At 42.0% G+C, this 13594-nt stretch overlaps 1 protein-coding gene across 1 annotated transcript in view; it reads right to left on the bottom strand.

Annotated features, from left to right (window-relative positions):
- The window catches only part of LOC120519471 (NACHT, LRR and PYD domains-containing protein 3-like), a 65318-nt gene that overhangs the window by 51267 nt on the left and 457 nt on the right, over nucleotides 1-13594 (bottom strand). The gene's annotated exons all lie outside the window — the stretch shown is intronic.

The raw sequence follows: 13594 nt of genomic DNA, 5'->3' as shown, positions 1-13594 counted from the left end.
TGAGTTGTTTTGTGGTGAGTTGGGGAGCGTGAGGGGCATCACTGCCAGACTTACCACTAAACCTGACAGTCAACCAAAACTTCAGAAGGTCCGGCCAACTCCTTATGCTATTTGACCAAAGACTGAAGCTGAATTGGATTCCTTAATCAAGTTAGGTGTTCTGTTACTTGTGAGTGTAAGTGAATGGGCGTCTCTTATTGTACCCATGATATAAACGTATGGGTCAGGTTGTGTATGCAGGGACTTTAAGGCGTCAGTAGAACAGTACCCACTTCTACAAATAGATGACCTGTTTGCCCGCCTTGCTGGTGGACAGAAATTCATCAAAATAGGCCTGTCCCTGACATATTTCAAAATACATGTTGAGACAAAGTCTAGAGAATTGTTAACTATTGTGACCCTTAAGGGCCTCTTCTGTTAGTGCTGTCTATCATTTGGAATCCCCTCTGCTCCAGCTCTGTTCCAAAGAGCATCCTCCATCCATTCATCCATCCATCCATCCATCCATCCATCAATCCACAATGGACCAAATTTTAAGTGGACTTCCAAGGGTCCAGATTTATTTGGATGACATCATTGTGATTGGAAGGGATAAAGAAGAACACCTTCGACAGTTGGTCATCACCCTTCAGCACTTATAAAAATATGGCCTGAAGGTCTGTAAGAGTAAATGTGAGTTTTTCAAGTCTTCGATAGAATATCTAGGACATGTAATTGACTCTTTTGGACTGCACAAGGCACCCTGAAAAGTTAAGGCAATCATTGACGCTCCTGCTCCTCAGAATGTAAGCTAATTAGGTTTGTTTCTGGGACTGTCATGGAATATTTATTCCAAATTCAGTTTCAGTAACCCCTTTGAAGCCATTGCATCAATTATTATGTCAAAACAAGGCTTATAGCTGAACTGAAGAATGTGAACAAACTTTAACCAAAGCTACAGAGACTCTTGTGAGATCTGATGTCCTCACACACTTTGACCCCACACTGCCATTGCAGGTTGGCTTGTGTTGCTTCTCCAAATGGAGTTGGTGTGGTGATTTCACACATTATGCCCTCTGGTGTGGAGAACCCAACTGCTTTTACTTTACAAACCTTGAATAAAACTGAAAGTAATTACACACAAATTGAGAGGGAGGCACTGGGAATCATTTTTGGAGTTCGCTAATTTCATCAGTTCCTGTTTGGGAGAAAATATACCCTTCTTACTAATCATCGACCCCTTACTACCATCTTTGGGCCTCATTCTGGTACACCATCTCTATCAGCTAGCAGAATGTAAAGATGGGCATCGCTGTTATCAGCCCATACCTATGATATTAAACACGGCAAGTCTGAGTTGCATTCCGATTCTGATGGATGTTCACACTTACCTTTGCCAGTTACCTGTTCAGAGAGCCCCCAGATGGATTTATTTTATTTTAAGAAAGCAAATGAGACACCTGTGACCTCAAGTCAAGTACATCGATTCATTCAGAATGATCCAATACTGGCTAAAGTAACGATCAGGGTTCTTACTGGTAAAAGCCTTAGCACCTCACCAGAACTAAAATCCTACATTTCTAGAAAAGGCGTATTGAGGTGAGGGCTAAGGCATGTGCTTCTTGTCAGAAGATTAGAAATGCCACACAACTGGCACCACTTCACCGATGGGAGTGGCATAAAAAGGCTTGGCTGCGTATCCATGTGGACTTTGCAGGCCCTTTTGAGGAAAATATGTTCCTCAAAATGGGTGCCTACAGTAAGTGGCCAGAGGTTTCTGTTACACACTCAACAACTGCTGTTAAAACAATTGTAAGTTTAGAGGAATTATTTTGTGTTTCTTGTTGCCCAGAGGAACTCCTGAGTGATAACGGTTCTCAGTGTGTGTCACAGGAATTTGCCATTTTCCTGCAAACCAATGGAGTTCTGCTCATTCGCTCTGCACCACACCACCCTTCAAAAATCGGGTTCATACAGACAGTGAAGCAAACACTGAAGGCATCACAAGATGAAGGCTCACTTCACACTCATTTAAATCAGTTCTTATTGTCTTATCAGAGTTAAGAGAACACAACCACTACAGACCTGCCATCTTAATGATGAAGACACAATTTTGCAGAACTTGTGGCCACCGGAAACAAAACAACTGGCACATCATCATTAACAAAAAGAAATCAAACATTGAGACAAGAAAGAGAAAGACGGAGTGTTTCATCCTGATGACACCACATTGGCTTAAGGTTTAAACAACAAATACAAATTAGGTCCTGCCACTGTAATTAGTCAGAGTAGACCCGTCTCTTACACTGTCCACACTGATGATGGTAATATTTGGTGAAGACATGTGGATCAGCTGTAGCAGAGATCACCAGCATCAACTGAGCCGCCAGACATGGATTGTCCTGAAGTGAATTCTGACAGTAATGGAAATCAGTGGCCTGTAAAAAGTACCAACAATGGAGGTAACAGAAACTCAACCAGCTCCATCTGAGAACGAGGACGAGTCAGCTAGAAAATCTCTGACATCTCCCTTAATAATTACCCTTTCAACAGACACTTACGGTGAACTTTGTTATCCTGCTCGACACAGGCGACCTCCTCAGTGTCCGGATTTATAAGACTCATCCTCAAGAATGGGACAGAAGTTTACCCTCTCCCAAGAAGACGGCTTCAGTCTGAATGTGTTGTTCTTGTGCTGAACACAATATGCACTGCTCTTTTAAGAGGTGAGTATGTATTTTGCCTTGTTAAGCACCAAAGTTAATAATGAAGGAAGTTTCACGCAGCTTCATGTCAGACTACACACAGACCAGCTTGCCGTGTTTGTCAAGCGATGGACGAAACAAATGAACAAACTGGAGGATGCGATTAGTGGCCATTAAAGGGTAGGCAAACAAATGTGCCCACAGTGAGTGAACGACTGTAGTTTAACGTGAGCCTGACATCTCAAGTAATACGATAGGCTGACATAATATTTAGAAATCATTTTTAGATATATATTTTAAACTATTAAAGTGAATTATAAATACAAATAAATATTTTTCCAGATATCTCAAACTGACTTCCTGATATTTTAAATATGATGTCTGTTCTCAGATATCTTAAAAGATATTTTAAGGTATGTTGACTTTTGTTTTAAAGTATCTTAAATACATTATAAAATATCTTTAAAATCAGTACATTATTTAAAGTTACCTGAATATAATTTTAAGAAATACAGTTCAAGTTATTTCCAGTGAATTCTCAGATATCTCAGATGGCTGCTTATTCACTTTCAAAGCACTGAAACGCATTTCGAGAAATGTGAAAAGAACTTCTTGGGCCATTTAAGAAGTTTGAAATGAACTTCTGACACCTTCAGCAGTGTACAATTGATCTGAGATATCCTGAAATGCAGAGGACGTTATGGTAATATTTCTGAAAATGTATTTCATTGATCACAACATCAGTATCTTGAAGTGAGCTTCAGCCAACTGATTTTAATGCACTGTGAGATTTCTTTAAATGTCAGTTTGGCTTCCCAAACCTAAAACTGCTCAGCATCTCCTGAACGACTTCATTTGAATGTTTGCTTGTGTTTCAATAAATGACATGTAAAAGGTCACATTTTTAATATGAAATGTTGTCATTTTTTGCAAACATGTGTTTATAATGTTTTATAATATAATATTTATTGCATCACCTCCCCTATAGAGCCACTCAAACATTTTAAACATCAGCTCCAGTAACGTGTGTCCAATCTGCTGACCAGTCGACTTGTCACAAAGCAGCACAGCTTCTGTCTTTTGGTCTGACGGCCGTGCATTCTGTCAGTTCTCAGTCACACTGATGACGTCATGTCAGGACTGAGACTTGCTGTTGTGTGTTTACAGCTGACAATATGAGGGACATCTTGCTGAATATCCTCGCCTGTGATGATTTAGGGCATCTCCTCCATGGCACAGAGAAAAACTGTCTGGCAAGCAATTCATCCTGGAATGAGTTATCATGAGGCAGGCCTAGTTATGAAACTTGAATATTTTTCATGTCTTGTACAGGTTACAGCGCGTAAGGTTTCTAATTTAAATTGGTCTAAACTTGTGTGTCTTGTTATTTTCAGCCAATGTCTTCTGTACAATTTATCAGGCTGATTTGTGGTCTAAATCCCGAGGACCACCAAAGGTGAAGAACCTGTTAGATACCCTTCAAAGACAAAGGAAACTGAAGGTTAGCATTCATTAAAGAAAAGAAAAATGGAAAATATATGATAGGCAAGAATGTGAGCTTTAATGATTACATTTAAATGTTTGTTGTGTGTCTGGATATTCTTGTAGGTGTTCTTCAGGTTATGGATTAGCTTCATCACACCGTGGACAAGTAAAACAATCAGCACATCAGAGAAGGAAAGAAAAGATGGATGGAGTTTTATTCAAAAGGTTCAGTTTTATGGGATATGGAAGAATCTGCTGAGATCAGCCATGACACTAATGAGCTCAGCTCTGGCCTTTCATTACTTCTATTCTTGTTATTTGGTCCTCAGCAGTTACTCAGGCCATCGCTCCCATTGCTGTTTCTGTCACCAGCTAATCCTCTAAAGAAGCTGTGACATATGAGCGAGACTTTGACTTGAGGTCCTTGAGATGTGATGTGTTAAAAAGTTTATTATCTTGAAATGAACCTGTGAATTAAAAAGTCAGCTGATGTCTGTTGGTGTTCATTTATTATTTACTGTTTCTTTTTTTTTCAGACAGTAGAAGACCCTGACGTTTGCCTTCAGAAACGTCTTCTTTCTGACCAAGTGTTGCTTGTGAGTTATTTAAACTGCCCGCTAGCTGTTGGTGAAGCACAATAGTAATAAGGTCCACAAATGAGGTGCCACCTTCTACCTGATGGCATCTTCTTCTGCCCTCCATGTCATGTGACTGTCACTGATTCAAGCAGAGGGCCTCCCTGGTGCTCTTCATGACAAACACCTCAAGAGTTCCTAAACAAATATCATTGAGTGACTGGAGATTATTTGTTGAACACTAAACACAGTGGGCACAGTTTCTGATGGCTGTGTTCTTAATAATAATAATAATACAGAAAGTCTTTACATTGATATCTCACTACTCAAAGGGCTCTTGGCATCTGGCTGCTGGTTTATCTACAGAGTGCTGGGGGACAGAAAGTTTGAATTGACGAGAATGAATTTTAATTGTGTCTTCTGTTGTTGGTTTGTGATTATTTTAATTTTTTAAATCGTCAATGGCCTGAAATGGTTTTGGTGCTTGACACCAAAATACTGCAATGGAGGTCCATGTTCAAGGGGCCAATTATGTAAAAATTTTATTCTCAGGAGAAAATATAGGATAGCACGTGTAGCTGTGTTAATTATAGTTTTCATCTGAAAAATACAAGAAAAGTCAAAAGTGCCATTTGTCTTATCTTTGTACACACAATTGATTTGTAATTACAAATAAGTAGAATTGTGATTGTGTCTCTTGTTTGTCCTGTTTTAGGTTTATTTCATGTAAAGTTTAAATTTCCAGGGGCCATTGCCACTGAATAAAAATATATTTTATTTTTAAATATGCCTTGTGTGTCACCCTTAAATGAATACAGGGAGACACAGTAGAGGCACAAAGCCAGAGAAATCAATCGAGCTAAGCATTCCTATGACATGCTATGGTCAAATTGGTGGGTTTATTTCATAAGCCAATTTGAATGTACGTACTCTGATTGAACGTGGAGTTAATGTGTTGATATTCCTAATAAAATACTTCACACTCTGCATTGTTTACCTTTTCACAAAAAAGTCTTCATTGATCAATAACATCCTGACTGCTTGTGACCGACTTGTTGGGACAGAACTCAGGCCAAGAATTCTGGATATGGATGAGAATGAAGGAACACACAGAACTGGAAAATTAGACCAAAGGAGAGACGATGAAGACGTCATGTGCTCCTTGTTATTTACTTTTGACTGCATGAAGGATATGAGATGAGATGAGATGAGATACGGGGTAAAAAAAAGTCCCCATCACTTGTTGCTGTTCTACCAGTTAGGTTGTTATGTTTTGTTTTAATTTTGTTAACCTTCAAAATTTCCACTGTAAAGAAAGGTAGGGATGGACTGGCTCTCTGACCTGGTTCAGGAGTTCCTTGTCTACTCAAAGACGCAAATAGTGGATGGAGGACACGGGTGGATATCCTGACTAAGATTGTGTGCTTTATTATTACAAAAATATATTCGTATTTGAACCTGGAACTTGTGTGTGTGGTTATGTCCGGGGTTTGGGTGCTAAAATTTCCCCCACACATGTTACACTCCCCAATGTGGTAGTTATAACAATGAGCTTTGTGTTTTTCATACATCACTTTAACTTTCAATACCAAGTCTGTTGGCTTGCAAGTTCAAGATGGGAGTCAAATTAAAAGCAAAAATTAGCTGGGACAAAAATCTGCAGCCCTTGGGAGTGAATATGAGAACCACTGTATGAAACAATGCCATGTTACAAATCCATCCATCCACTTATCCATTATCCAACCTGCTATATCCTAACCACAGGGTCACAGGGACTGCTGGAGTCCTTGCCAACACAGGGCACAAGGCAGGAAACAAATCCCAGGCAGGGCGCCAGCCCACCGCAGATGTTATAAATCAGGATTATTAATATATAATATATGTGTTTGGGGGCGGCACGGTGGCGCAGTGTTAGCGCTGCTGCCTTGCAGTTAGGAGACTCGGGTCCTCCCTGCGTGGAGTTTGCATGTTTTCCCCGTGTCTGCGTGGGTTTGCTCCGGTTTCCTCCCACAGTACAAAGACATGCCGGTTAGGTGGATTGGCGATTCTAAATTGACCCTAGTGTGTGCTTGGTGTTTGTGTGTGTCCTGCGGTGGGTTGGCACCCTGCCCAGGATTCTTTCCTGCCATGTGTTGGCTGGGATTGGCTCCAGCAGACCCCCATGACCCTGTGTTCGGATTCAGCGGGTTGGAAAAGGGATGGATGGATATGTGTTTGGGTGTGTATGTGTGTATATACAGTGGAACCTCAGTTCATGACCATAATTCGTTCCAAAACTCTGGTTGTGAACCGAAGTAATTTCCCCCATAGGATTGTATGTAAATATGTAAATACAATTAATCCGTTCCAGACCATATGAACTGTATGTAAATGTAAATATGTTTTCTTTAAAGATTTTTAAGTACAAAAATAGTTAATTATACCATAGAATACATAGTGTAATAGTAAACTAATGTAAAAACATTGAATAACACTGAGACAAACACCCAGGATCCCTGCTCAACTGCACACGCAGGCTCGCTCGCTCTCAGCTGCAAGTGAGCCTGCACTCTCTCTCTCTCTGCACCGATTTTATTTATTTAGTTATTTATTAAAACTGGCCTTTTTGACGGGAGCTGTGGACCTACTATACCACAGGAGGAATCTGGGTTGAGAGGAGGTTACAGTTCTGAGGGATAGTCCCTATGCGTGATGCACTGAGAACAATGTACAGTACATGGAGAGAATGAACACGTGCGGAAATCATCGGCGCGCACAAACCGAAATGGAAACTGGCTTGTTCGTATACCGAGTGTGTAGTCGTGAACAGATGCAAAAGTTTGGCAAACTTTTTGGTTGTAACCCGATTTGTACGTGGTCCGAGACATTCGTGAACCGAGGTTCCACTGTATATATATACAGTATGAGAGAGAATGAATATATGTGTGTTTCATGATTGACATCTCTTGTAATGTTTAAAATGTGCTTATCTGTTTATTCATCCATTTTATTTCCATAATGTCTGTGTGTTGTATGTGATAACTCATTTTAGAACTAACTACACTCACTCAGACTTCTTAGTAACGTTAAACTTAGTACATAACTTTGCTACCCTTCACTGTCTCCATGATGCCTACTGGTACAGCAGTTAAGTCTTACACTCCATATCATCTTGACACATCTGGATAATGTAAAAACTGCTCTTACAGAGGTACGTTTATAGACAATAGCTTAGCATTCAACACTGTAGTGCCAACAGAACTGAATTTTGGACTTCATACCAAACAGACCTCGACTTTGCAGACTGACAGCATCATTTCCTCTATGCTCACCCACAACCCAGACACACTATGGGGTAGGATGGTAATCCCCCCATGTGACTTTGTGTCCAGACACCACACCAGCTCCGTCATTAAAAGTGCTACTGACATCACCGCCATAGGCCTGATCACCAACAATGATGAAGTGGCTTGAAGACAAGAGGTCTACCTGCTGACTCAGAGGTCCCAGGACAATCTGACCTTTAATGTCCAAAAATTAAGGAGCAGATCATAGACTTCAGAGGACGGATTACGCTGTTTTTTTTTTTTTTGTGGGGTGCTGTGGAATAAGTGAGCTTGTTTAAATTTCGTACAGTAACAGTCACTGATGAGGGAACAGCACGTTTTGTTTACTGCCAAGTTCACCAATGTCTTCCTGAGATATCTTACAGGTGCTGTCTGGAGTCCATCTTCACTGGCAGCATCACATCCTGATAGGGCACACATGCTTGGGTCACTGCAGAGGGTGGTGAAAACCACAAAATATTACTGGCTCCAGCTGCCTTCTGTCCAGGGTATCTGAAAGACGTTCTGCTAAGATTATTCCACACTCAGCCATCCTGCACAGCTGTTTTTCTTGATCCTGCATTCTGGCAAATAGTAAAGAACCAGTGGACCTCAGAATAGCTTCAGAGAAAATGTTTTAGTTGTAGAGTTACTGAAGAGCCAATTGTAATAACAAACATTGTAAGAAAAAGACATTGTATAAATATTTGAAATATAACTGAATATTTATCTATACTGTACATTGTATTCTATGTACTGTATATTTATTGTGTTTTATTATATTATCACTGTTCTGGAGAGACATGTAAGTAACAATATAATTCTACTGTGGACACAAGACATTAAATACTGTATGTTTAATGATGAGATCAAATCGGGATGATTCCCTGCTGAATGCACACTGCAGGCGACCCACTATTTATTAATATTAGTAGTAGTAGTAATAGCATTTGATATTTATCAAAAATAAAAAAGACGACGACTCAAAGAGTCAAAGAGGTGGTCAAAAAACTCCTTGGTGGCAGGGCCCCAGGGGTGGATGAGATACGCCTGAAGTTCCTCAAGGCTCTGGATATTGTAGGACTGTCTTGGTTGACACGTCTCTGCAACATCGCATGGACATCGGGGACAGTGCCTCTCGATTGGCAGACCGGGGTGGTAGTCCCTCACTTTAAAAAGGGGAACCGGAGGGTGTGTTCCAACTGTAGAGGGATCACACTCCTCAGCCTCCCTGGAAAAGTCTATTTGGGAGTCCTGGAGAGGAGGGTCCATCAGATAGTCGAACCTCGGATTCAGTGTGGTTTTCAGTCCTGGTCGGCGGAACAGTGGACCAGCTCTTCACCCTTAGCAGAGTCCTGGAGGGTGCATGGGAGTTTGCCCAACCAGTCTACATGTGTTTTGTTGCCTTGGAAAAGGCCTTTGACCGTGTCCCTTGGGGAATCCTGTGGGGGGGGGCTCCGGGAGTATGGGGTACCGGACCCCCTGATAAGGGCTGTTCGGTCCCTGTACAACTGGTGTCAGAGCTTGGTCCGCATTGCCGGCAGTAAGTCGAGCCTGTTTCCAGTGAGAGTTGGACTCTGCCAGGGCTGCCCTTTGTCACCGATTCTGTTCATAACTTTTATGGACAGAATTTCTAGGAGCAGCCAGGGTGTTGAAGGGTGGACTCAGGATTGGGTCACTGCTTTTTGCAGATGATGTTGTCCTATTTGCCTTATCAGGCCGTGATCTTCAGCTCTCTCTGGAGCGGTTCGCAGCTGAGTGTGAAGCGGCTGGGATGGGAATCAGCACCTCCAAGTCCGAGACCATGGTCCTCAGCCAGAAAAGGGTAGAGTGCCCTCTCAGGGTTGGGGGAGAGATCCTGCCCCAAGTGGAGGAGTTCATGTTTTGGGGTCTTGTTCAAGAGTGAGGGAAGAATGGACCGTGAGATCGTCAGGCGGATCGTAACGACGTCCACAGTGATGTGGGCTCTGCATCGGTCTGTCGTGGTGAAAAAGGAGCTGAGCCGTAAGGCAAAGCTCTCAATTTACCAGTCGATCTACGTTCCTACCCTCACCTATGGTCATGAGCTATAGGTAGTGACCGAAAGAACGAGGTCACGAATAAAAGCGGCTGAAATTAGTTTCCTCCACAGGGTGTCTGGGCTTTCCCTTAAAGATAGGGTGAGAAGCTCAGTCATCCGGGAGGGGCTCAGAGTAGAGCAGCTGCTCCTCCGCATCGAGAGGAGTCAGATGAGGTGGCTCGGGCATCTGATCAGGATGCCTCCTGGACGCCTCCCTGGTGAGGTGTTCTGGGCACGTCCAACCTGGAGGAGGCCCCGGGGAAGACCCAGGACATGCTGGAGGGACCATGTCTCCCGGCTGGCCTGGGAACGCCTCTGGATTCTCCCGGAAGAGCTGGAAGAAGTGGCCGGGGAGAGGGAAGTCTGGGCATCTCTGCTCAAGCTGCTGCCCCCGCGACCCGACCTCGGATAAGCGGAAGAGGATGGATGGATGGATGGATGGATGGATGGACGACTCAAAGACAGAGTCCATCTAAGTTGGATCTTTGCAGTCTACTTTAAATGTTGCATGAAAAAGGTTTAAGAACAATGACAATTGTCTCAAATTTAAAAGTTATTTAAAAATGTAAAACTTCTTGACTGTCACATACCGTTCAGTTGATGACATCCAGTATTTCACACATACAGCTTTTAGTAATGAAAACGTTGATGGATCAAATCAATAAATAAATGACTGACTGTTTCCTAAAATGTTTCCCAGTCAATTTTAAAACCAATTTTATATGTAACACTGTTTTTGCAAACCTTTTAAAAATTAATTAAGCTGAAAATTGCTTCACATGATTATAATTTGCTAATGGGAATATGAAATACATTTATAGATTGAAAATCTTTAGGTATGAGTTTCATGAGGCACATTCTGTTTGAAACACTAAATGGTAATAAGATTTGTTACTTTTACTATAATGTAACGGTTCAGGAGAAAACATAATGAACAATCATTTGAAATAGTAAAAGAAAAAAAACTACTTTATATCGGCAAAGTGCTTGGAATGGTTGTCTAGCATAAGTATGAGACTGGAAGTCATTTATGTTTGTCCAAATAGAAACTGTTGTAATTTGTACAACTGCTGCATACTGTGCAACGAGCGTGTCAATACTGTCTCACAAAGGACATGATGTGAGTGATGTTGGGAAAGGGTGTTGCGATAATCGCGTCATTACATGAAGTGCACTGTCAAAGGCGTTTCATGACTGACGCTATGGGCGTTCCATGATATGGAGGGCGTTCCGAGTCTAACGTCAGAGGTATTGCGGTCTGCAGCTTCACTCTGTTGAAATAACCTAGTGCCGATCCGACTAACCTCAGTAATTTTCGTCCTATTTCTAATCTAGCCTTCATTTCCAAAATTCTTGAAAAAGTAGTGGCTATTCAACTTCATTCTCATTTATCTCATAATAATCTGTATGAACAGTTCCAGTCTGGTTTTCGCCCCCTCCACAGTACAGAAACAGCACTTATAAAAAATACTAATGACCTCCTTATGGCAGCTGATTCTGGTTTAATTCCTTTTCTCATTCTCCTTGATCTGAGTGTGGCCTTTGAAACTATTTGTCACACAACTCTTCTCAGTAAATGATCTTCGATTGGCATTGCCCACACTCCATAAGATTGGTTCAGATTCTACCTCTCAGGCCGCACTCAGTTTGTTCAGCTTAAAACTTTTACATCCCAACCCACCGCTGTTACTTCACGTGGGCTCTGTCCTGGGACCCCTCCTTTTCAATATTTACCTCCTTCCCCTTGGTAATATCTTTTGTAATATAACATTAGCTTTCACTGTTATGCTGATGACCCCCAGCTCTATCTCACTAGCAAACCTACTGCTTCCTTTCCACCCTCCTCACTTATTGACTGTATAGCAGAAATCAAATCCTGTTTTTTTTCAAATTTTCTTAAATTAAATAACAAGTGACAAGACAGAGGTTCTCCTTATTGGTACAAAATCAACATTATCCAAAACGGATCAATTTTCATTTGTTATTGATAATTCCTCTGTTTCCCCTTTCCCACAGGTAAGAGTCTGGGTGTCATCCTTGACAGTACTTTATCCTTTCAGTCCCACATCAATAACATCTCCCGGTCCCCATATTTCCACCAGCGTAACGTTAATCGTATTCCATCCCCCCCCGGGTCCCTCACTCCCCACACCTCTGCTATCTTTGTTCATAGCCTTGTCACCTCTCATCTGGATTATTGCAATTTCCTTTACTTTGGTCTTTCTTGCAAATCTTTTTTTAAGCTTCAACTGGTCCAGAATTCAGTTGCCCACCCACATCATTACTAGAACCCCCTCTATTCACCATATCACTCCCGTTTTGCAGCAGCCCTAACCCACTGACAGCTCCACAGAAATAAGAGCTTTATGAGTGGCCTGCCTGAGACCCCACAAACCACCTGCTGGCCATTCCATTAATGCACAATCCTCCCTCAGCTCTTCATCCCACCACATATATGTAGAGACCCCTCTGTCCACCTCAATCTCAGTTACCCCACACAATGAATGACAGAAATCTGTAGAAATAAAACGCAATGAGCAGCAGAACTCCATCAGTTCAGCACTCCACCTCATGAAGACGTGACACGTGTGCTGAGTCCCCGAGACGCTGAGTATACATTGAGGCACTTTGGGGGTCTTGGGCTGCCCTGACATTTCTGTCCATTTCACTAATTTGAGGAGCTTCATATTCTTGTTTTCTGCATAAACTCAGTTACAACAACATGGAAGAAGCAGGGCAGTCAGGATTATGTGCAGGTTTGAATTTGTTCAAAAACACACACAACTGTGAGCACTGGCAGGACCACTGAGAAAACACACACAGGGACCACCAGGCTGGACTACCGGAAACTTCATCACCACGACCTTGGAGACACAAAGATGACAAAACATTTCAAGCAGACAGATAAATAAAAGGCAAAAAAAAACAGTTTATGTGACAAAGCTTTTAAGCAATGAGCACAGAGCTGAGGGGAGTTCAGTGAGCAAAGAAGAAGAAAAAAGTAAAAGAAAAAGTTTTGTGAGATTCACTGAAAACTCGACACTCGTATAAAAACAGAAGACACGATTCACACACACAGTCAGAGTTTAACTCAATCAGCTTGATGGACGCCTTTGACAATTCAGAAGACCCCAACGAGGTCCCCACTCAGCGTCCTCTGCTCGAAACTCAAGAGGCTGAACTCCCTGAGCCTGTCACGGTCACACAAGCCATTCAGTCCCATGATGCACTTGTGCTGCTCTCCTCTGCTGTGACCAGAACGTCACACCAGACTACAGATGTGGTGACAGTAGTGCCACCTACAGTCTGAGTATGGGTCTGCCTTATCATCAAGGTAGTGGCACAGTTTAATTACAGACCAGTCATCAGCTCAGTGTAATCAATGAGTTAATAAATGGAGTTCAATCTTCTTCATGACCCCAGTGGTGTCGGCTCAGTGTCTGTTTTAATGACCAGCAGAGTCTGAGACAGTGGTGACAGTGTAAG

This window comes from Polypterus senegalus, unplaced genomic scaffold (assembly GCF_016835505.1).
Source record: "Polypterus senegalus isolate Bchr_013 unplaced genomic scaffold, ASM1683550v1 scaffold_219, whole genome shotgun sequence".
NCBI lineage: Eukaryota > Metazoa > Chordata > Cladistia > Polypteriformes > Polypteridae > Polypterus > Polypterus senegalus.
Note: the sequence above shows the minus strand (reverse complement) of the source record. Positions and strands in the feature narration are given on the sequence as shown.